Source organism: Haliotis cracherodii, unplaced genomic scaffold (genome assembly GCF_022045235.1).
Source record: "Haliotis cracherodii isolate W230 unplaced genomic scaffold, xgHalCrac1.p SCAF_9, whole genome shotgun sequence".
Classification (NCBI taxonomy): Eukaryota; Metazoa; Mollusca; class Gastropoda; order Lepetellida; family Haliotidae; genus Haliotis; species Haliotis cracherodii.
Window position 1 is genome coordinate 57,679,532 of NW_027266343.1, and position 23,250 is coordinate 57,702,781.

Below are 23,250 nucleotides of genomic sequence, written 5' to 3' on the forward strand. Positions count from 1 at the left end.
AGAATGATTACTGCTATCAAACATACAGCAGATGTGGGCAGAAAAGCCTGAATGTGTTTGTTAAAACAAGCGAGAAATTTACATTTACCTTTGTATTGGCTTGTTTCTTCATTTGATAAAGTAGCTCTTCCAGTCTTACTTTACGGTTGTGAATCTGGGGTTATAACGAACACGCTTATAACGAACTGACCGATATAACGAACTTATGTTTTAGTCCCGGGCATTTGTTGCATATATGCTGTATATAAGCTTATAACAAACTATGGTTTTTACGAACTAAAATTAGTGGTCCCTTTGAGTTCGTTATAACCGTAGTTTACTGTAGGAAGTTATGAAGTGTCCCGACCAAGGCACCCCTCCAGAACACGGATTTGTTTACTGTTTTGTTGTCAGATTTAAGTTACATGAATTACGTCAGTGTAAACTATTACCGACATGAGTTGAAATCTGGTGTTGTTGGTTCACTGAATGACAGATAGTGTGTGGTTGCCTGCTGTATAATGTGGGGATGCATTAAACGTACATGGAAATCACCACACTACACAGGTGGTGTCGTCGTCATTGATAATACGTCGTGAATCACACACATACACATACATGGTATTCGGAGACACTTTGTATATCACACATTGAATATCTGTCCTCGTATCCCTCACCCCCCCCCCCCCCACCCCCCCCCCCCAACCCACCCCTAAACCTTCAAACCCTGAGGGGGCGGTCAGGTAGCCTAGTGGTTAAAGCGTTCGCTCGTCACGCCGAAGACTCGGGTCCGATTCCCGACATGGGTACAATGTGTGAAGCCCTATTGGTGTCCCCCAGCCGTGATATTGCTGGAATAATGCTAAAAGCGGCATAAAACCATACTCACTCACTTCTTCAAACCCTGAACCCCAAACTTCCCTGGGACCGAACCTCACTGTATTGTCCGACACGTCATAGTTACAACCCGACCCACTCACCTCCCTCATCCTTGCCCAGCATGTACTCGAGTGGGTGTGCCTACTCCCCGACCCTCTCACCTATCACCCCTCCAACCCCGCCCCTGTTTGTCAGGCCTCTGAAATAGCCTACCTTTATTTAACTACACCTATTTCGCTTCTCAAGCTGACTGCAGTCGCGTCATCGATCTGTTGCCGACAACCACCCCGCCTGTCGCTCGCCTCTCCCTGGCTTCAGTCGGATAAACAGGCCACTGTGACGGACAGGACTTGCACACTCTCAGTCTGAAGAGTCTCAAATAGATGGTGAGTACCAGATTTATTCTCACATGCTGCAGGTGCCTTATCATGCTTTGATCTCCAAGCTTGTGTCATGTCATATTGAAAATGCATTAGCCATTGCTACATCTGTAGTAGATATTTGCTTCATTTTTCTCATTTATATTTGTTATATATTTGTTTGTCCCGTTTGTGGCATCTGAAGTAATGAACGGTATTTTTTGAAAGAATCACCTGATGAAGACAATGGATATTTCAAGTTTTGTGTTGAGCCGTGCACGGTGTCTTATAAACGTTGGATTTCAGGGTTGTGTGTGTGTGTTGTGAACTTCTGTTAACCAGGAAACTCCATAATCATTTACAGTCTATGATAGTTTATTGTTTGTTTGTTCGTTGTTTAACGCCGCACTCAGCATTATTCCAGTTATGTGAAGGCGGTCGTAAATAATCAAGTCTGGACCAGACAATTCAATGATTGACATCACTAGCATCAATCCACGCTATTGGGATGCGATGACATATATCAAACAAGTCAGAGAGCCTGACAACCCGATACCGTTAGTCGCCTGTGACGACACGCATAGTCGCCTTTTACGGCAAGCATGGGTTGCTGAAGACCTATTCTCTACCCAGATCTTCACGGGTCTTATTGTTTGGTGGTCTGTAAATGTGTCTGGATAGTCTGGGGTCAGCTTTACTACTCTACTGTCCATATTAACGGGGTTCAATTAAATTAAAGTGTGTTCACTAATTCATAAATATATCATCAACAACTACTGTTTTTTTAAAGTACCTATACCTCTCGGCCATACTTTATGCATACGCGAGTACTGTTCAACAACGTTGACTCGAGACAGCCACAAGGTCTCCACAGATTATTGCCGGGTCTCGATGTACAAAGGAGTATCAATATGTCTGTCACTTCATCGTCTCGTCTCGTCAGTTATTGACTGAATGAATCGTACAGCAGTAACTACGTTATTAAAAGGTCACCGTGAAGAGTTTAAAACTGCTTTCAGCAGAATTTCGGTTACATCACAGCGTGTCCGCTCAGTGTGGATGAAATGCCTGAGGTGACGCAGATCGTTTGTGCTTGCCAGAGGGGATCATGCGCATGGTGCTGCTAGACCAAGGATCAAACCCGCGCCTAGTGGATCCAGGCAGGCAAAGGGGCGCAACTCTGCGTAGTGAAATGCAAAAACGTAGACCACTGGGCCACCCGGGACCCCATAAAGCTCCATTATCTAGGGATGACATAATATCCATGTATAGACTATGTTGGTTGCTGTTATGTCTAAGAGTGACATGACATTATGTTGGTCACTGTTATGCCTAAGAGTGACATGACACTATATCCATGCATAGACTATGTTGGTCGCTGTTATATCTAAGGGTGATATGACATTATATCCATGCATAGACTATGTTGGTCGCTGTTATATCTAAGGGTGACATGACATTATGTTGGTCACTGTTATATCTAAGGGGGATATGACATTATATCCATGCATAGACTATGTTGGTCGCTGTTATATCTAAGGGTGATATGACATTATATCCATGCATAGACTATGTGGGTCGCTGTTATATCTAAGGGTGACATGACATTATATCCATGCATAGACTATGTTGGTCGCTGTTATATCTAAGGGTGATATGACATTATATCCATGCATAGACTATGTTGGTCGCTGTTATATCTAAGGGTGAAATGACATTATGTTGGTCACTGTTATATCTAAGGGTGATATGACATTATCTCCATGCATAGACTATGCTGGTCGCTGTTATATCTAAGAGTGACATGACATTATGTTGGTCGCTGTTATGTCTAAGAGTGACATGACATTATATCCATGCATAGACTATGTTGGTCGCTGTTATATCTAAGGGTGATATGACATTATATCCTTGCATGGACTATGCTGGTCGCTGTTATATCTAAGGGTGACATGACATTATGTTGGTCACTGTTATATCTAAGGGTGATATGACATTATATCCATGCATAGACTATTGTGGTCGCTGTTATATCTAAGGGTGATATGACATTATATCCATGCATAGACTATGCTGGTCGCTGTTATATCTAAGAGTGACATGACATTATGTTGGTCACTGTTATATCTAAGGGTGATATGACATTATATCCATGCATAGACTATGTTGGTCGCTGTTATATCTAAGGGTGATATGACATTATATCCATGCATAGACTATACTGGTCGCTGTTATATCTAAGAGTGACTTGACATTATATCCATGCATAGACTATGTTGGTCGCTGTTATATCTAAGGGTGACATGACATTATATCCATGTATAGACTATGTTGGTCTCTGTTATATCTCAGAGTGACATGACATTATGTTGGTTACTGTTATATCTAAGAGTGACATGACACTATATCCATGTATAGACTATGTTGGTCGCTATTTTAGGCCTGTCGATGACACACGCGTACCATATGGTGCATTAATGTACATTAGTCCTTGGTGCTTTCATAGTTTTGTATTCAAGTAGATGAATCCATATAATAGACCTGTATAGTGATAAATGCGTTGGGGCTTGAACACAAAATATAACGAATCTAGTGTTGGGTGTGTGAGTGAGTCAACAGATGTCGCTGCGCTGAAAGAACCGCTGGTGTAGATGTTCAGTGATTGTTGAATGGTAACCCACGAGCTGGACTCGACGCGGCGAAACGCGGGTTCGAATCCTTAAGAATCGGATCCTGGTACTGCTAAATAAATACGACAAAACCCTTTTCATTATCAAAAGAAATCTCCCATCAGATCCAGCCCCTGCACACCAACATGACCTAGACCATCGACACGGGTGTCTCCAGCTTCTAGCGGGAATATGTTTGTGTAGACCCGTAAAGATCCGGGGTAGAATAGGTCTTCAGTAACCCATGCTTGCCGTAAACAGCGACTATTCTTGTCGTAAGAGGTGACTAACGAGATCGGGTGATCAGGCTCACTGACTTGGTTGATGAGTGTCATGTATCCCAATTGCGTGGATCGATGCTCATGATGTCAATCACTGGATTGTCTGGTTAGGACTCGAGTATTGACAGACCGCCGACATATAGCTGTAATATTACTGAGTGCGGCGTTAAACAACAAACAAACAAACAAACAAACAAACAAATGAATATGTTTGTGTACAATTACTACACCCTTCAGGTCCATTATGTGTGCGGTGTTTATGTCAGTTTATGTTTCGGTGAAAATAGAAACATTCCGGAAAGGTTAGGGATTTGATGAGAACAAACCTGAGGATGACATATACAGGTTTTGTAGTTTAATATTACAACATATAAATGCTGTATCGCATTACCACAACACATTGGTGCAATAAATTCATTCCTGTTGCTGTCACACATGATATCTATAATCATAATTACACTAATTTCAGGGGAAAGAGTCATTTTCATTAACGTTTCGGCAAAGGCGCTATATGTCATCAAACACCGGCTCAAGCAAGAGACAGCAAAGTAACACAATTCAATAGCCCATGTGTTTGTCGATTTAATATGACCTATGGTTTCTATGGCAACAACGGTTATTCGTCAAAAATGTTGTCACATATGGCGACAGTGTTCAGTGTAATTAAAGTATCATTAATCAAACAGATTGATAAGGGTTGGTCTTGACAGCTGTGTATGTGTTCAATCATTGACAACGTGACAATAGTCAGATCGCAAAGACAAAGAATCAGTTGACAAAATTCAATTAATATTTAAGTCCGGACTCTAGCGTTTTCTTGTTTTTGTTTCCCACCGAGTTTAAAACAGGATTAATGGCCAGGATTAATAGGATTATTTCACATAAAAGCGACAAAATCCTATCCATAACCATACGAAATCTCTTCCAAAACCGGGGTCCATTGTACGACAAGATCATATCTTGTGTTTCTGAATCACTATGGAATAGTGATGATACCGGGTGTTCACGATAAGGTGAGCGTGTCCCGTCCAACTGGTGACATCCGTCACAAATACATGCAAAGGCAAGTCAATTTGTTATCCTGACAATACAGGGAGACATAATGGAGATTTGCATCTGACATCGTTCAGTTGCAATTCAACACGGAGCCGACACTATTGGGACCAGTAATGGGTGAGTGCGTTCCATCTTAACCGCTATCCACAAGATGGGTACCTAAATGGTTAAATACGAATGAACATTTCCATTGTCCAGTCATCAGCAGAATCCTGGCATTGTGCTGCGTCCATCACTTTCATTCAGAGTCAACATATTAGACCAAACAGAAGAAATACATGGGCTGATCCCCACCAAAGAAGTACCAGCGGTGCCGTGATTAGCAATGAAAAGTAATAACTTCTGTTTCCTGGAACAGTAAGGGGAGGTCATGATTTACTACCTGCAGCGAGGTCAGACTGGCATAGGGAATAGAACTACAGTGCCTTATAACTGCGCAAGTTGAGTCAAAATATCAAAGAAAATGTAAGTTGAAACAATTTGTGTTTGACACCTCTCTGGCCAGTCAAACCCATGCAAATCATAGTTAAAACTCGTGCTGGAATCCTGACTTAAATATCAACTGAAGTTTGACAATTGTTAAGTAGAAGTGTATTGCGACTATACAACCTCGTATTTCTGATGAGAATTGTGACATGTGTACGTAGGTTCAGGACAAATTGTCAAACATGAAAGAAAATGCCATCTGAAGTTTACTGAGAAAAATATGTGGAATGCTGAGCTTCTTATTGATAACATCTATGTGAAAATTCAATAGGAATGATATGAATCAGAATTTCTGCCCGTTGGCAAAGTTAAAACAAGGCAATCTGGCCAAGAAGACGTGTCACTCAAGCTTCAGGTAAATCGATCATCGGATATCGTTTAATAACAATCAAATAGCACATTTGCTTCCACGGAGTTGCCCACCTGGACCGGAAGTGAAGTAGACCAGTAAGAGTTCGTCTGTTTCATATTTAGATATGTGCATAGGGGTTCACAGTGACAAACAAACGCCCTGTAACACTGTATGTCAAGAAGGATGACTTCAACTGTCCAATAGATAACTTTCCCTCCAGATCGAGCAATATTCCAGCAGCTTTAGATTATGTCGTCTACATGTCACAACTTTTTAGGTACAATCGAGCATGCTCTTTCTGCGAACCTTTTAAAGGACGTCATGCGATTCTTGCTCAAGTGTTGTTTGATCAATGTTACAACATTTAAGGCATCAATTGTTTGATAGGCAGTACTCAGAAGTTGAGGGGTGACAAAGTAGACACAGGGCTTGCCTGACAACGATATAAGGATCTATACCGAAACGTCGCCTTCACAGTAAATAAAGAACTTGTTATCCATAAATTGTGGCTACTTTGTTATTCAAGGCATCGCTGAAGCTTTCATGGTAGACATGTAGGGGACATTTCCAAATTCGATGCATCAGGGACAAAAACTTCTACCATGTGTTCCCGGTTGTGTTTTTCAGGTGAGCAATTGACTTGCCTTTGCACGTGTTTGTGATGGGTGACATGGTGGGGAAGGATAGTCTCAACATTTCGCGAGCACCTGGTATAAGTACATGTTTATGACACAGTCATTCGTATCCGCCTTTGACAGATGGTTTTGGGGTTTTTTTGCTATGGAAAGGGTGTTATCGCTTATATTTTTATTCAACGTGATATCTTACCGACTAACGAATAAACCAATAAACTCTTCAAGCAGTTAATACATAATGAAAGGCTTGAACGATTTTGTAAGAAACGCGATACCGAATACATTAAACATATATTTGAGTACACAAAACAAATTCTATAAATGCCACTATTTCACCTAAGACCTTTCCGACGTGTTGGTATGGCAATTTATCACCAATGTACTATGGCATCTAATTACCTGAAGTGCTGTGTCGACAAATGAACTTTACTGACTCAGTCCGTAGACAAATACACTGTCGTTCAGGAAGACCAAATTTGATACACGCGTATATAGTCAAAAGAAATGTCTGACAACTTTAGACATTTGCGGGTAAGGAGCATCAGAAAAAATGAACTTTTTTTATTAATAAAGATATGTTGTATAGTTTACATGGAAATCCTGCTGTTGCTCTCATGCTGGCGTGTATATGTACTCGTTCTGAGTGATTCTGTGAAAGGGCATACGCACCGGTAAGATTTCATCACGAGGGCACAGACATTCTTGGCATCGTTGATGCCTTTCTGTCATTAAGTGTCATATTTAGACATTGTACATCGAACCAGGTCCTCGCCGTGACCTTTACCAATAGCCTTCCCGATTCTCTTTAATACAACACGTACTCATCGTCACTACAGATTTCGAAAATGGAAATAAATTTTCTTGACTTGTTGGTGCCTTCATCTTATATACATGACTGGGACTGACGTCATAGGCATTCTCTATATTCCACCTTCCAATGGAATTATTGGAAATACGATTCAATTGTCTCCCCTACTTGCACTACCCTGCACGTGTAGTGGCATAGGTGTTTAGTCCTTTAACACCTTTATGTATCTGGGTACCCTTAAACTAAGGGGCGGTCGGGTAGCCTAGTGGTTAAAGCGTTCGCTCGTCACGCCGAAGACCCGGGTTCGATTCCCGACATGGGTACAACGTGTGAAGCCCATTTCTGGTATCCCCCGCCGTGATATTGCTGGGATATTGCCAAAAGCGGCGTAAAACCATACTCTCTCACTCATTCACTTTAACAAGCAATAGCAGCAATGTCGACATTTCCGACACCGGCTCGAGTATTGCTGACGGGGTACAGCAGTCCCAGGGCTAATGTTCCCGTCTGTATGCTGACTGTTTGTGTTGATGGGGAAATTAAATGCCCAGACAATGCCGAAAGCCAGCTTCAAATGACTGGTTCAGTGCCACATTCTTCCGATTATTATCGGGCTCGACTGGTACCCGGGTATTAAATATACATCTAGGGCATCGTTTGTGTAAACACTGACGCACAATTACCAGCAATTAGGGGGCAAAGGACCTGTGTGGCCAGGTAGGGCTTTTATTCATGACACCTTTCCTCCTCCAGGGGAGCTGAAGTTCATTGTCCCAGTGAAGTCAGGATTTAAAGAGAGAACATCGGAAATAATTTCGGAATAATTTCCGGAAGAGCCTTTCGATGTTTACTTGACAAAGATGGAACATACATACTTCCTACCATACGATTATATTGTTCTGAAATGGAAATGGTTATGAAAGAAATAAACGACGAGTGGGGGTTGTTTATCGTACAATGAAACACTGCAGGAAGAATAAAACATGAGGGACGCAGCCCCGAGTGGTTTATTCTCCTTGCATTGTTTTATGTATGGGATAAAATAAACCTCCGCGGTTTTGGTTGAAAATGTTAAACCGCGAGCGAGGGAAAAGTTTTTTCCCGAGCTCAATGTTTTACATTTTCAACCAAAACCGAGGGGGCGTGGTTTATCCAACTTATGAACCTTCTAAATGTATTCAATACCAGAAATGATAAGAAAACATCGACATACCTTATAGTGAAACAAAACAGTGTGTCGCGGTATAAAAGGAATTCGATCAAAGTCTGCGAGAGAAAAGAAACACGTGCAACATGGATTAGCTGGTGTCATGACATGTAAAACTGAACATCTTTTCCCCGGTAGTTCAGTCGAAAAGCAGTGGGTTACAAAACTTAACACGATATGTGACGTTGCAGGTTCAATTCCCGTCATGGAATTTTCATGTGAAAAAATTGTGACTTTTAATCAATCATCAAACACAATTGCGTTCATATAAAAGCAAGTTATTGAACGGTTAATTGATCTCGGCAATGTCGGACAAGTCCATTTTTATGAACAGGGGTGTTAAGTCTGGTATATTCTCACAGCTGTCACGGCGATTATCTATGCCCTTTCTCCAAATACCGATTCTCTTATCTCGCCCACTTTAGGATGCGATTGTTTGGCCATTGAGTTTATCTGCGTTGCCCAACTACATCTATGGGGAAGAACTCACTTGACACTTCCCTCTCAAAAATAACGTCGTCCAATGTACGACGTCATCAAGTTGCGAGCGTGTGTTCGAATCTCCAGAAACGACGTCATGATAGAACAATGTTTTATCGTGAAATAAACCACGCTTCATTGTTCTTTGCGATTCATCACGTAGCTATCATATACTGAATAACAAAAGTTCCTGTGACATTGAATAAGATTTAATGCAAAGTTATGTTTTTTACCAAATCTGAAACAATTTCGGTTTGCAACAGATAAAAGACTCCAGTAAGTGTTCAAATGGTTTAATTTGCCATACTGACTTCATATAAAACATGAACATGCCAAAATGTCAATTTACAAATCAATAGCGTGTGTGTCCACCTCTGGTTGCGATGCAAGCAACACATCTTCGTCTCATGGAATGGACCAGGCGTCGCACAAAGTCCTGTGGGATATCTGTCCATATCTGCTGGAGCATGTTTCGTAGTTCCTTGAGTGTCTGTGGAACATGTGGTTGACGTCGAAGGCCCCGATCCATCTCATCCCACATGTGCTCGATTGGTGAGAGATCAGGGGAGCGAGCCGGCCAGGGGATGACATTCACGTTTTTTTGTTGAAGAGAATCCTGAAAAAGTCGAGAAATATGAGGCCGGGCGTTGTCATGTTGAAAGGTTATGCCTGGGCCATGACGACGCAAAACCGGTAGAACAACAGAGCCGATGATCTTGTCGCGGTAGCGCTGTCCATTGAGATTTCAATATACCACTATCAAACGGGTCCTCTGTCTTGCTGTAATCCCATCCCATACCATAACGCTGCCGCCCCCGAACCGATCTTCTTCCATGACACAATGAATGACGTAACGTTCACCTCGATGCCGGTACACTCGAATCCGTCCAGGGATGCTTCTTGCAGTCACTGTAGATTGCTGGACTCGATTTCGTAGGTGTGTAGTTCGAATCCAGTTGGCCTGCCACTCCGAGGATGGTCTCCGACTGAATTCGTCTGTTGCCAACGTTGCCATAAACACCAAATGGTGTTTCTGTGGACGTTAAATTGTTTTGCAACATCACGTTGACTCGATCCTGCTTCAAGCATAACAATGTCTCGCAGACGCTCATTTTCGGACAGGCGTTGCATTTCGTAATGTTGAATAATTTCGTAATTTTGTTGTTTTTCTGAGTGGCTGTTGTCAGTACGATGCTAAACTGTGCATATGGAATCTCGTTAACGCACATGTTTTTATACCCATTCTTGGGTAGGGAAATGCATGGGGCTTGTATAAAAGTCAACTTTTGCATGGAATGCATGCTTTTCTGTAGCAGTTGGGATTTTGTGACTTGATTCCATACATGTACTACAATATTGAAAACCAAACTTTACTTGTTTGAAAAATACACTAAAGTATTGGTGTCACAGGAACTTTTGTTGTTGAGTATATATACTCTATGCATATCATATTCTGTTGTAAAGAGGACATAAGCGGACGGTGTTGTTTTACGAAGTTTCTCTTAAAATGAATATTAATAAACAAAACGGTTTTAACTGTTGGTAATTAACCACAATGACTAAGTTATGAATGTGGTGGAATTGTTTACAAGCTTTATCCTGGAATAGATCCCTGGTCTGATCTGAATATGTACAAGGTTTTGTTTGTTTGTTGTTTTACGCCGCACTCAGCAATATTCCAGCTATATGACGGCGGTCTGTCAATAATCGAGTCTTGGCCAGACAATCCAGTAATTGACATCATGAGCATCGATCTACGCAATTGGGATCGATGACATGCATCAACAAGTCAGCAATCCTGACCGGCCGATCCCGTTAGTCGCCTCTTACGGCAAGCATAGACACCTTTTACGGCAAGCATGGGTTGCTGAAGACCTATTCTACCCCGGATCTTCACGGGTCAAAGGAATAAAGAACTAGTTTCTTGTATCCTAATTATCTGGCATATTCAACGTGAAAAATATGACAAGAATATCTTTCGCTTGTAGGGATTATATCGATTTGAATATGACGATGTTCATTTCATTAATCATTCATTGAAAAAACCGCTTAAAGAAACAGTTTTTCTATCGTTTCCGATTGTTGCGACATGAAAGAAACAAAACAGCCCACAAAAGCCTTTGATTTCGCCAGGGCCAACACGCATCTTCAAACAGCCTTCGAATCATCTGAGGAACATACTAAATCATCGACTAGCTGAAAAACGTTTTTCTTTGGTCCTTGGGTCGATCGTTATTCTTCCTGATCATGCAACTGAGCTGATTCTATTGCCATTATGCGTTATGGAATCAATCTCACACAACTCTCATTTTTGTAAAGTTCTGTTGAGACAGGAGAGCTTCTGAAGACCTACCTGCTTGTCTGTGACCTAAGCACGACTTAAAGCGCGAGGAACGGCCAACGTGTGAGGTGGATGTAAATACCTTCCAGTGCGGCATGGGTTGTATGCTCTCCAGGGAGTGTATATGGATCAACTGATTGGGGACAAATATAAAATATAAATATAAAACGGCATTGAGATGTCTTGATAAGTGCGGTATATAAATGTATAATATAATGAAACTGTTTTATTTCAAGTAAAGCACTCGAGCATGGTTCTGTCAGACTTAGAATCCTAATCAGGTGGGAAACTGGGAATCGAACTCACATCCAGCGGATCCTGAAACGATCATTTGGTCCTTGTTTGTTTCATATATGTTAACATTCTGTAGTAGTAGTAGTAGTAGTAGTAGTAGTGAAGTAGTAGTAGTAGCAGTAGCAGTAGTAGTAGTAACATCAGCAGTAGTAGTAGTAGTAGTAGTAGTAGTAGTAGTAGTAGAAGAAGAAGTAGTAGAGTAGCGTAGCAGTAGAAGCAGAAGTAGTAGTAGCAGTAGAAGTAACAGCAGTAGTAGTAGTAGTGGTAGAAGTAGTAGTAGTAGTAGTAGTAGAAGTAGTAGTAGTAGTAGTAGTGGTAGTAGTAGTAGTAGTAGTAGTAGAAGTAGTAATAGCAGCAGCACCAGTGGTAGTAGTTACAGTAGTAGTAGTAGTAATGGTAGTAACAGTAGTAGTAGTAGCAGCAGCAGTAGTTGTAGTAACGGTAAGTAGTATTTATAGTAGTAGTAATAACAGTAGTAGTAGTAGGAGTAGAAGTAAGACAACAGCAGCAGTAGTATTAGTAGTAGTAGTAGCAGCAGCAACAGCAACAGTAGTAGTAGTTACAGTAGTAGTAGTAGTAGTGGTAGTAACAGTAGTAGTAGTAACAGCAGCAGTAGTAGTAGTAGCACCAGGTGTAGTAGTAGCAGCAGCAGTAGTAGTAGCAGTAGTAGTACTAATAGTAGTAGTAATTACAGTAGTAGTAGGAGTAGAAGTAGCAGCAACAGCAGTAGTAGTAGTAGTAGTAGTAGTAGTAGTAGTAGTAGTAGTAGTAGTAATGGCAGCAGCAGCAGTAGTAGTAGCAGTAGTAGTAGTAGTAGGCCAGGGAATCCTGCTTCTGTTCAAGGGACGATGTGTTCCTGATAGCACCTTATTTATTACAAGAAGGAGTCAGATCATGAGAACAATTGACCTGATATTGCCAACACTGAACCTCATTCTGTCACAATCCATAGTCCACCGTGTCCGTCTTCTTGTCCTCGAAGAATGCACTTGTGGTCTGGATGTCGTCACATAATTGGCCAACGGTGCCCAAAATGGTAACTTTCAGAATGATCAAGCTCTACTATGACCTTTCTATGAATATATACCGAAATCAAATCTTGTTCAGTCTCCTCAAGACAGTTGATGGGCGTCTTTGATGACTGCCACGCATTGTAATACCACCCACCAGGGCGCCGTTTTACTTACGACAGTCGAAGCTGTACGATCGCTTTGTGAAATGGAGCCATGTAGGATCCATTCTGACCCGCCATTAGTCTCGGGATCTATTATTCCATTTGGTGATTGAATGTTGTTTGGCACCGCAGTTGTCCTGTATCACAGCAGCGGTCTGTAAAAAACCGAACCTCAGACAAAACATTTGTGGAGACCACAGGCAATGACCAAAACAGTCAGCTTTCTACTACACGTGATCAGACATTGATCGTTCCATGAGACACCACGGGGTCCTGGGGATCTGTCTTGTTCTGAAAACCTCCCGGAGTTATTCAATACAAATGCATGTGAATACATTTATCACCTGTTAGGAAAATATAGAAAACCACCGCATGGTGAACATTAAGTATTCTTATCAGTATACCCCATGGTCGTATTGCACGTCTGAAATTAAAGATATTAATATCATGTTTGAGCCCGTATGTGTTCAGTATCGCATGATGTCTACAACAGTTATGAAATAAATATCCATGTGTCACACAGTTAGCAATCTAATGTGTGTGGAGATTAATAACGTTTACCAAATCAGTCAGGAACTTCGGAAAAAACGAATAAAACATAATGAAAGAACTATGTGTAAAGAGAGACAGTGTCTTGCAGAACACACTGGTCCTTAGAAAGAACAAGGCTAGAGTGAAATGATTGATCCCTCTTCGATCATTCGACATTGCTTCATAGTGGGAATGGCGTCATTTTTCTATGATTCCATCTTGGGAATGACGTCATATGACAATGGGGGGGGGGGGGTGCCTTTCTGCTAGGAATAAGACGATATCCCACAGATATCCGTCACTGATTTGCGTCTGACGTGTTTGTATTCTCTGTAAATTCTACGTAATGCCTCAAACTCACAGGAAAACTTTCTTGGCAGATTCTGATGGGTTCTCCATGTTTGTTGCACCCATTTTAATTATTATAACAACACAAAAATAATACATATTAGCCTTGATATTGAGGTATTTACATATCAATATGGTTGGTATTTCCAGCCAACTGACCACCCAATCCTATTTGGCCGGCTCTTCGACAAGCATAAGGTTCCTGGGACATAAGGTTCCTGGGACCTATTCTACCTGTACATCAATTAATCTGAATGATTGAGCCTGACTATCTGATTAAGAAGTATCAAGTCAGTGCTTACATACCCCATATTCAAAAGAGTAGGTTCATCTGCCGTGTCTCGTGAATATCCGGGGTAGAATAGGTCCTCAGCGTCCCATGCTTGTCGTAAGAGGCGACTAACGGGATCGACTGGTCAGGTTCACTGACTTGGATGATGCATGTCATCGATCTCAATAGCGTTGATCAATGCTCATGATGTCAATTACTGGATTGTCTGGTCCAGACTCGATTATTTACTGATAATAGCTACAATCTACAATCATTTCACCCGTGTGAGTAGTAAACATTCATAAAGCACTGAAGGTTTGTAGAGCCAATCGCTTAAACCAGAGAGAAATTTCAATAGAACACATGTCACGGACGTATTCTGCCATTACATCCAAATTAAGCAAATAAGTACCATCAAGCATACAATTTGCTATTACAGTAAACCACGGTTATAACGAACTCAAAGGGACCACTGATTTTAGTGCGATACAAACGAAGTTCGTAATAGGCATATTGTAGGTGACACACTTTGGCCATTGACACATAATTCAGTACACCGTCTTGAATGGTTTAATTTATAACTTCAGCATAGGTTGATGAATACATTGTTGATTCAGTCTTGAAACATTGTAACTGATATTTTTTATTATGTCTTTCCTTCAAATTCTTTTACTGGCCCTTTAATTGTAAGGCCTATTGTTGACAGGTACAAGCTATAATAAAAACAAATGTGAAATATTACAACTTGTAACTAAGGTAGTAAGTACATGTTATTACCAACATGTATAAACAGCAAAAGAAAGGGGCCAAAAATGTGTTCGTTATATCCGTCAGTTCGTTATAAGGGTGTTCGTTATGAACGTAGTTCACTGTATACTCTTCAGTTCCTCCTTGGAATACAATCACTAACATCACAGAATACTGACTACAAGACAGGAAGGTCGTGCATATCCCAAACTGTGATGACTCCTCACAGAGGTACCCCATCTCCTCGGATTGATTCGCGTAGTCTCAGTAATAATCCCCACTTCTGTCGATAACATTAGCCGCATGGTCAAAACATGTTGAGATAATACACAGCGACTGTTAGTGATGGACTGTGCGGCAATTACGGTGAACATTTAATTCATACCAAATTGAGCAGAGCATGGTAGAAAACCAGAACAGTTTCCTACGCTGACTTAATTACTTCCAGCAGTTGAATAGTTCATGAATAATGGAAACATTTCTTCTTTCTCAACATTATAGCAAGCAGTGTACTCGTGTCACGATACCATTGATAAGTGCGCTGGGACGTCCTCCCTACTGCTAGAGTGTACTGATGACATTGATAAGTGCGCTGGGACGTCCTCCCTACTGTTAGAGTGTACTGATGACATTGCTAAGTGTGCTGGGACGTCCTCCCTACTGTTAGAGTGTACTGATGACATTGATAAGTGCGCTGGGACGTCCTACCAAATGTTAGAGTGTCCTGATGACATTGCTAAGTGCGCTGGGACGTCCTCCCTACTGTTAGAGTGTACTGATGACATTGATAAGTGCGCTGGGACGTCCTCCCTACTGTTAGAGTGTCCTGATGACATTGAAAAGTGCGCTGGGACGTCCTCCCTACTATTAGAGTGTACTGATGACATTGATAAGTGTGCTGGGACGTCCTCCCTACTGCTAGAGTGTACTGATGACATTGATAAGTGCGCTGGGACGTCCTCCCTACTGCGTGAGTGTCCTGATGACATTGCTAAGTGCGCTGGGACGTCCTACCAAATGTTAGAATGTCCTGATGACATTGCTAATTGCGCTGGGACGTCCTCCCTACTGTGAGAGTGTCCTGATGACATTGATAAGTGTCCTGGGACGTCCTCCCTACTGTGAGAGTGTCCTGATGACATGATAACAGGGAACGTCAGTGAGTGAGTGTTGATTTACGCCGTAGTCAGCAATAGACCATGACCTGTCTGGGACAGGCAAACTAGTGGTTGATACCGCGAACATCTCATTTCCCACGTCGTCAGGGTACGCTGGCACACAATTAGCAACATTGTTACCACCGATACTCACGCTGGACGGTACTTGCCAACGTCATGGTGCAGTCTGACCTGGGATCCTCCTATCGGATATCTTCTGGGCAATCTGTTACAAGTTAATACAAGCAACGAACATAACGAATCTTTGCTAAGTCGATTGTAGGATTCCAACAATATTCATGAACACGTGTTATGAATCTAATTGTGATGGTACCATGTGTTCGCGAAAGGTTAGTTTGTCATATGTTCACAAACACATGTAAGGAGCCTGAGAGTTGACCTAAAGGTGGAAATATCTCAAGTCGTAATCAACATGCTTCTGTATTTTGCGGCAAGTTTTCAAATTGCTTACTCTCTCGTGCAGATTTGGGTGTGCCAATCATTGGGTAATTCCTTTAAAGCATATTTTGACTCAATTTCAGAAACCTAATAGCTTTCAAATAGTATTTTCGTAATTGCGTTCTTATTAAAAGATCACTTACATGGTTTGAGTGGGTTTTATGGCTGCGATTAATTAAAAGGTTTTAAAACTGATCCCTTTAAAATGTCTAGGGTTTTTTCCTTCAACGCCAAGGCGATTTTTTCATCTCTTTTTCATCTCTTTAACATGTTGATGAAAACCAACATTTTCACATTGAAGTAGCTGAAGTCTATCTACTTGGCAGTGAATGCAGTGCACTAAAATATCCCATCCTTTACCACATCCGCCCTACTACATACATTGAGCTTAGTACTCAACGAAAGAACATGATGTATATATGCGTGCAGTGTGCGTCATTAAAGCCGATGGAGCTGCTGCTCACGGAAGTAGACAAACGTATCTGTTACAAACAAACGTCTCTTGTAACACCTTTTAAGAACATTCAACGTCCTTCATGTTGTAGAAACCAATTAAACGTTAACGTATTTCTTTAAAAAGCATCCCTCAGAGAAAAAAGTATTACAAAGTGGAAGTAAAAGAGATTAATAAATTGTTCTAATGAAACTCATTAGGGAATATATAGGTGTTATTGTTGAACATCTCTCTTGGCTGTGGAATACGATACAGGAAGTGTGATTGGAGGAAGGTGCTGATACTGATGGGTGTGATTGCGGTGATGAAAGGTCAAGGCCACGTGAAGACACCAAGACAGTTCTCAATGTCACGGTGATCTCAGAGATCTCAGAGATTAAGAGAAATCAACAACAGCTACGTATCTAGTAACAAGTGCCGTGGTGATTCTGTGGGACAATGGGGGCGTTGTACGTGCGTCCACTGGTCTCGCTGGTGGACCAGGTTCAAGCCCCAAGATATTGTAAAGAAGAGGCCCTGTGGATGCAGGTATTGACAGAACAAGGTCACGTACCACAATGTGCCGCTGATTACGGGTTTGCCTCCCAGATTCGCACTTCGTCTGTCTGGACGGTACCCGTGTTCGTGGGGGGGGGGGGGGGGGGGGGGATGGGTGCCCACCCAACTGGTTGGTTTATGGTTTAACAACGATTTGAATAGTCTTTCACGGTCTGTCAAAGTATTGTGTGAGGAAAGCCCGAAGTCTCAGACGTTGACCACTTCGTGGCAATGACGCAGGTCATAGGTCAATATGGTCAGGCTCGGTCGCGTGGTTGATTTCGTGTCATCATAACCCGAGAGTGTGGATCGTTACTGATGCTTTCAGTCATTGGTTTGTCTGGTTCAGACTATTTACAGGCCGCCGAGGTAAGCTTGAATGGCGTTGACTGCGGCGATAAACAACACTCACTCACGGACACCTGGGATCTCCTGGACGTTGTGTAATCAGGAGGATGTAGCCTCATGAGAGGTCCACCCGTGTCCATCCACATGTCCTCGATAATATAAGGATTTACTGTTTATTTTGTCATACAAGATTTCTATTGGATATGGAAAGGGTCTTGTCGCTTTATATAATTCCCTACTAATCGCTTTATGAGGTGTATTATACAGACATCTTCCGTTGTGATCTACTTCAAGTGTCATCTATAACCAATAAATTCTCATCCATTAGAATAAATTATCCAGATATCAGCAGCGCCTCTAGCTGAGCAAGAATCACTTTCTCGACTTGACCTCATGGACTGCATGGGAACACAACTGACCGTTAATACCGAAGTGTCCACCCACACGTCGTCTCTAATGTAAGGATTTACTTCAGATGAGCGTCAACGTTGACAGCGGGGACGTTGGTGTCAATATGAATTCTTTCAAAAATGACAGGTTCTTCCGCACTATCGATAACTATGAATATAGACTGACTGCAAATCTCCCCCAGCTCAGTCTTTTGAAGACAGTTGTTAGTCATCTTTGTATAGTGATTACTTTAGAACGATTACTGTAAAAAAAGCAGCGGAATGGAAGTCCTGCTATCTGCTAATGAAGCCATTTGCCAAACTGCTTAGCAAACCATTAATTCCTCTTTGACATGCAAGACTATTAACGGTTGCTATGTTACAATTTTTAAAGGCGGTTTGATACCCGAAAAACCAGGTTTGATTCCTCGCATTGGAATGTATACTATGTGTGAAGCCTCGGACTTGAGTTTGTGGACATATTTCTGATAGCAGCGTCTGAGCAGTTACTAAACACTCTGACATCCTTCATTGTTTAAACGTGTAAGTCGTCAGCATGATGCCAAGTGAAGCTATAAAAAACAGGAACGATAAAGTCTCGAAAAGCAATTTCCTAAAAGTGCATGACGCGAAAGGAAATATGAATAATGAATTTACCCCTGCTTATCCGTTTACAATTCTGATCGCTTGTAAGGAATACCAATGGTGTTCGCGTTTCCTGACTTATATTGGAAGCATGGCTTTATGGCGCAAAGGAAAGCTAGAAGGATGTTAATATTAGCGTTATAGATCGTTCGCTATCTGGTCAGTCAGACTGCCGTCAACTGTTTGTAGCCACGTCTGTTTATGTATGTAGCCATATGTATGCTGATTTGTGATTGCGCTAGACAGTGGTATTGTTATACTGTTAAAGAAATTATTACGGGCCAATCTGGCAATTTACCTAAAATGTATTTGCTTTCATGTCAGTCGTATGTACAGATTCCTATTCTGGTGCAACTATAATTCCATAAAGACATAATCCCCTGTCATCAATAAATGCCGTTATGGACAACGAATGTGTACAGCTTCCCCTGTGGGCCTATTGACTTGCCTTTGCATGTGTTTGGGATGGTGCCACCGATGCGGCAGGAAACGCTCACCTTTTCACGAACACCCGGTACCATCACTATATGAAAGTGATGCATAAACACATGCTCATGATATAGTGAGTGAGTGAGTGATTGGGTTGAACGCCGCTTTCACCAGTATTCCATTGATATCACGGCATGTCAGCTTAATGTGGGTGGAAAGTCCGAAGTGATGCAAGTCTCAGACGTTTACCACGTGCACCACCCCACCCCACCCCACCCCATCCATGACATAGCCGTACAATGGACGTTTTTATGGTCATGGGTTCGAATCCCCGCAGGGTTACACCATTCCATACACAATGTGTGTGCGACAATGTTTCAGTGTACAATGTCTCAAACACAACATGCATTGTCATCATGGATAAGTCACCTTTTGATTTTGCCGTTCATTGTAATCAAATGTCGTACAGTAAACTACGTTTATAACGAACTGACGGATATCACGAACTTATTTTTTGTCCTGACCATGTGCTCTATATATGCTGTAAATATGCTACGTTTATAACGAACTAAAATTTGTGACCCATTTGAGTTCGTTATAACCGTAGTGTACTGTATTGTCTTTAATATCGCTGATTCTACGTCAGCACAGTGACCGCTGGTTTCACCAAAGTGGCAACGTCTGAGACCTGCATCACTTTCCTCCCATATTTACATTGCACTCCAGTATATAACTGTTCAAAACGGCGTTACATCCAACTTACTCACTCTCCGTTAATGTTGATATTCAAATAAGATAACCGCAATATTCCAGCACGGCGAGGGACACCAAGTCTGTGAAAGGCATTTAGAAGTGATACACATAAGGAAGATAATTTATGGATGTCTACTCCTTTATGACGAACACCTTCGGAGTATAATCCTTCATCAGGTGAATAAATGCTATGAAGCAGAGAACATATATATGTACTTACTTATATGTTGTTCTTACAGGTACATATATACGTCACCCGTGAAGATCCGGGGTAGAATAGGTCTTCAGCAACCCATGCTTGCCGTAAAAGGCGACTGTGCTTGTCGTAAAAGGCGACTAACGGGATCGGGTGGTCAGGCTCGCTGATTTGGTTGATGCATGTCATTGATCCCAATTGCGTGGATCGATGCTCATGATGTCAATCACTGGATTGTCTGGTCCAGACTCGATTACAGACCGCCGTCATATAGCTGGAATATTGCTGAGTGCGGCGTTAAACAACAAACAAACAAACAACATATATATGTTCTCTGCTTCGTAGCATTTATTCACCTAATGGAGTAAGTATATACTCTGAAACGTTGTTTTCGTCATAATAAAGAAGTTGACATCCATAAATTCTCTTCGCTAGGGGTACACCAGTTGTAAAGAGCGTCATACGACTCTTGCTCAAACCATGTTTGATCAAGGTTTCAACATTGAAGACCTCAGTGACGGGTGCCTCCAGTGGGGCAGGATGCGCTCACCCGTTCGCGAACACCTGGTATAATCACTTTTTGATAGTGATTCGTAAACAAAGCTTATGATACAGGCGGAATCGGGCAGTCGACTCTGCTTTTGACATTTCTTGTGGCTTTGGAAAGGGTTTTGTCGTACCCATCTGAGGAAATGTCGGAACCCGCACTTTCGGCGTGGCGGGCAGCGAACACGTTACCTGGTAGACCACCTCACCACCATACCAACCATTAGGTTACGTTCGAAAACACATGTTGCCCGTTGTAAGGTTTGAAAACTGCTCTGCCATGAATACCACGACGCTCAAGGAAAATCAAGGTGTCTACATGTTATGCAGAGTTTTATCCTTAAAGCACGGAGGAATCAGTTCTGGAGACAACTAACTATAGACGAATCTGCAACCCAAAATAAAATGTTCACCAATTAACAGCACTGCTGTTGCGAACATCTACCAAAATATCACCTTGGGGCTACGATTTGCTCATAATACAATAAGTTCTGCTTTAAAACCCCTTACTCTTGGATCTGGTGCTTTTGACGTCAAAACCTGAAATGTGAAATAGCAAAACATGTTTGAAAAAGAGGATTTGTTTGAAAACATTTATTCACATGTAACTTGTATCATCACTTCACTCATCTGCATCAATAGTGTGTAGCACTTACCGAGGTTAAGTCTTAGCTTTGGTTTGTCAAAGCCGTCCTATCACTTCAGTGGAGTTCCTTTTTTGTACACCGCATTCCTTATTTTAGTGTAATGACTGGCATTAATGAAAGAACCGGCAATTATTACACGTTATTTTGTTCTTTTTATAAACCCCGCACTCAGCAATATTCCAGCTATATGCCAGCGGTCTGTAAATAATCAGTTCAAGGCCCAACTTCACACTTCGTCACGACACTTGAAGCCCATAATCAAAACATCCCTTCCCTACCTCACATCGGGCGCCCAATTCGCACTAAAAGCAGTGATTTCACACCAACCCCACTTCCTGACTTCACACTTAATCCACTTCACACCAAACCCCACTTCCTGACTTCACACTTAAAAGACTTCACACCAAACCCCACTTCCTGACTTTACACTTAATCCGCTTCACACCAAACCCCACTTCCTGACTTCACACTTAAAAGACTTCACACCAAACCCCACTTCCTGACTTCACACTTAAAAGACTTCACACCAACCCCACTTCCTGACTTCACACTTAAAAGACTTCACACCAAACCCCACTTCCTGACTTCACACTTAATCCACTTCACACCAAACCCCACTTCCTGACTTCACACAAACCCCACTTCCTGACTTCACACAAACCCCACTTCCTGACTTCACACTTAATCCACTCCACACCAAACCCCACTTCCTGACTTCACACTTAAAAGACTTCACACCAACCCCACTTCCTGACTTCACACTTAATCCACTTCACCCAGGTCCCACTTCCTGACTTCACACTTAATCCACTTCACACAAAACCCCACTTCCTGACTTCACACTTAATCCACTTCACACAAACCCCACTTCCTGACTTCACACTTAAAAGACTTCACACCAAACCCCACTTCCTGACTTCACACTTAATCCACTTCACACCAAACCCCACTTCCTGACTTCACACAAACCCCACTTCCTGACTTCACACTTAATCCACTTCACACCAAACACCACTTCCTGACTTCACACCAAACCCCACTTCCTGACTTCATACTTAATCCACTTCACGCCATACACCACTTCTTGACTTCACACCACACCAACTTCCTGACTTCACACTTAATCCACGTCACACCCCACCCACTTCCTGACTTCACACCCCACCCACTTCTTGACTTCACACCAACCCCACATCTTCACACGAATACCAATTTACAACTTCACACCCAATTCTACGTCGTGATTCCACACAGGACTCGGTGTATATTGCAAGGTTTCGTTCTTCAACAGAAAATAAACAGAGCAAACCTGAACGTACAACACGCCTGTCTCAGGCGTCTTTCATCAGCGAGTAAGAACATCACTGCCTACACAAACGGTGCTGTATCTCCCCAGAACCTAGCCGCGAGTCTACATGATGCCGGCATGTCAGTTGTTGGCTCATTTCGTCTGTATTTCTAATTGCATGGGAGACGTTGGCTAAGCTCTTGTATATTCCGCATCTCAGATTAGAAAAAAAAGCAGTATTAGCATTGCAAACATGTAACAGATGGTAAAATATGCACACTTCTTGTGGTTATTCAATATTGCAGTGATTCTGTGCCCATGCGTTTTAGATTCTACATGTATACCATTCTGATGACAATATATTTTATCTTACTTCAATCAGAATATTTCCGATAAAAAACAATATTTCCTCCGACACGTTGACTGAATATCATCAACAACTGCATTTTAAGTTTTACAAAACTATTCACATCAAGTGAAACAGATTGGGTACACGTTAAAATAG

At 41.9% G+C, this 23,250-nt stretch overlaps 1 protein-coding gene across 1 annotated transcript in view; it reads left to right on the plus strand.

The window, feature by feature from the left end:
• Nucleotides 1–1,185: 1,185 nt before the first annotated feature.
• Nucleotides 1,186–23,250, plus strand: part of LOC139452992 (QRFP-like peptide receptor) — a 46,419-nt gene continuing 24,354 nt past the window's right edge. Inside the window, exon 1 of the mRNA XM_071234618.1 lies at nucleotides 1,186–1,244. The gene's annotated coding sequence lies outside the window, so the exon portion shown is untranslated. The remainder of the gene's footprint in view (nucleotides 1,245–23,250) is intronic.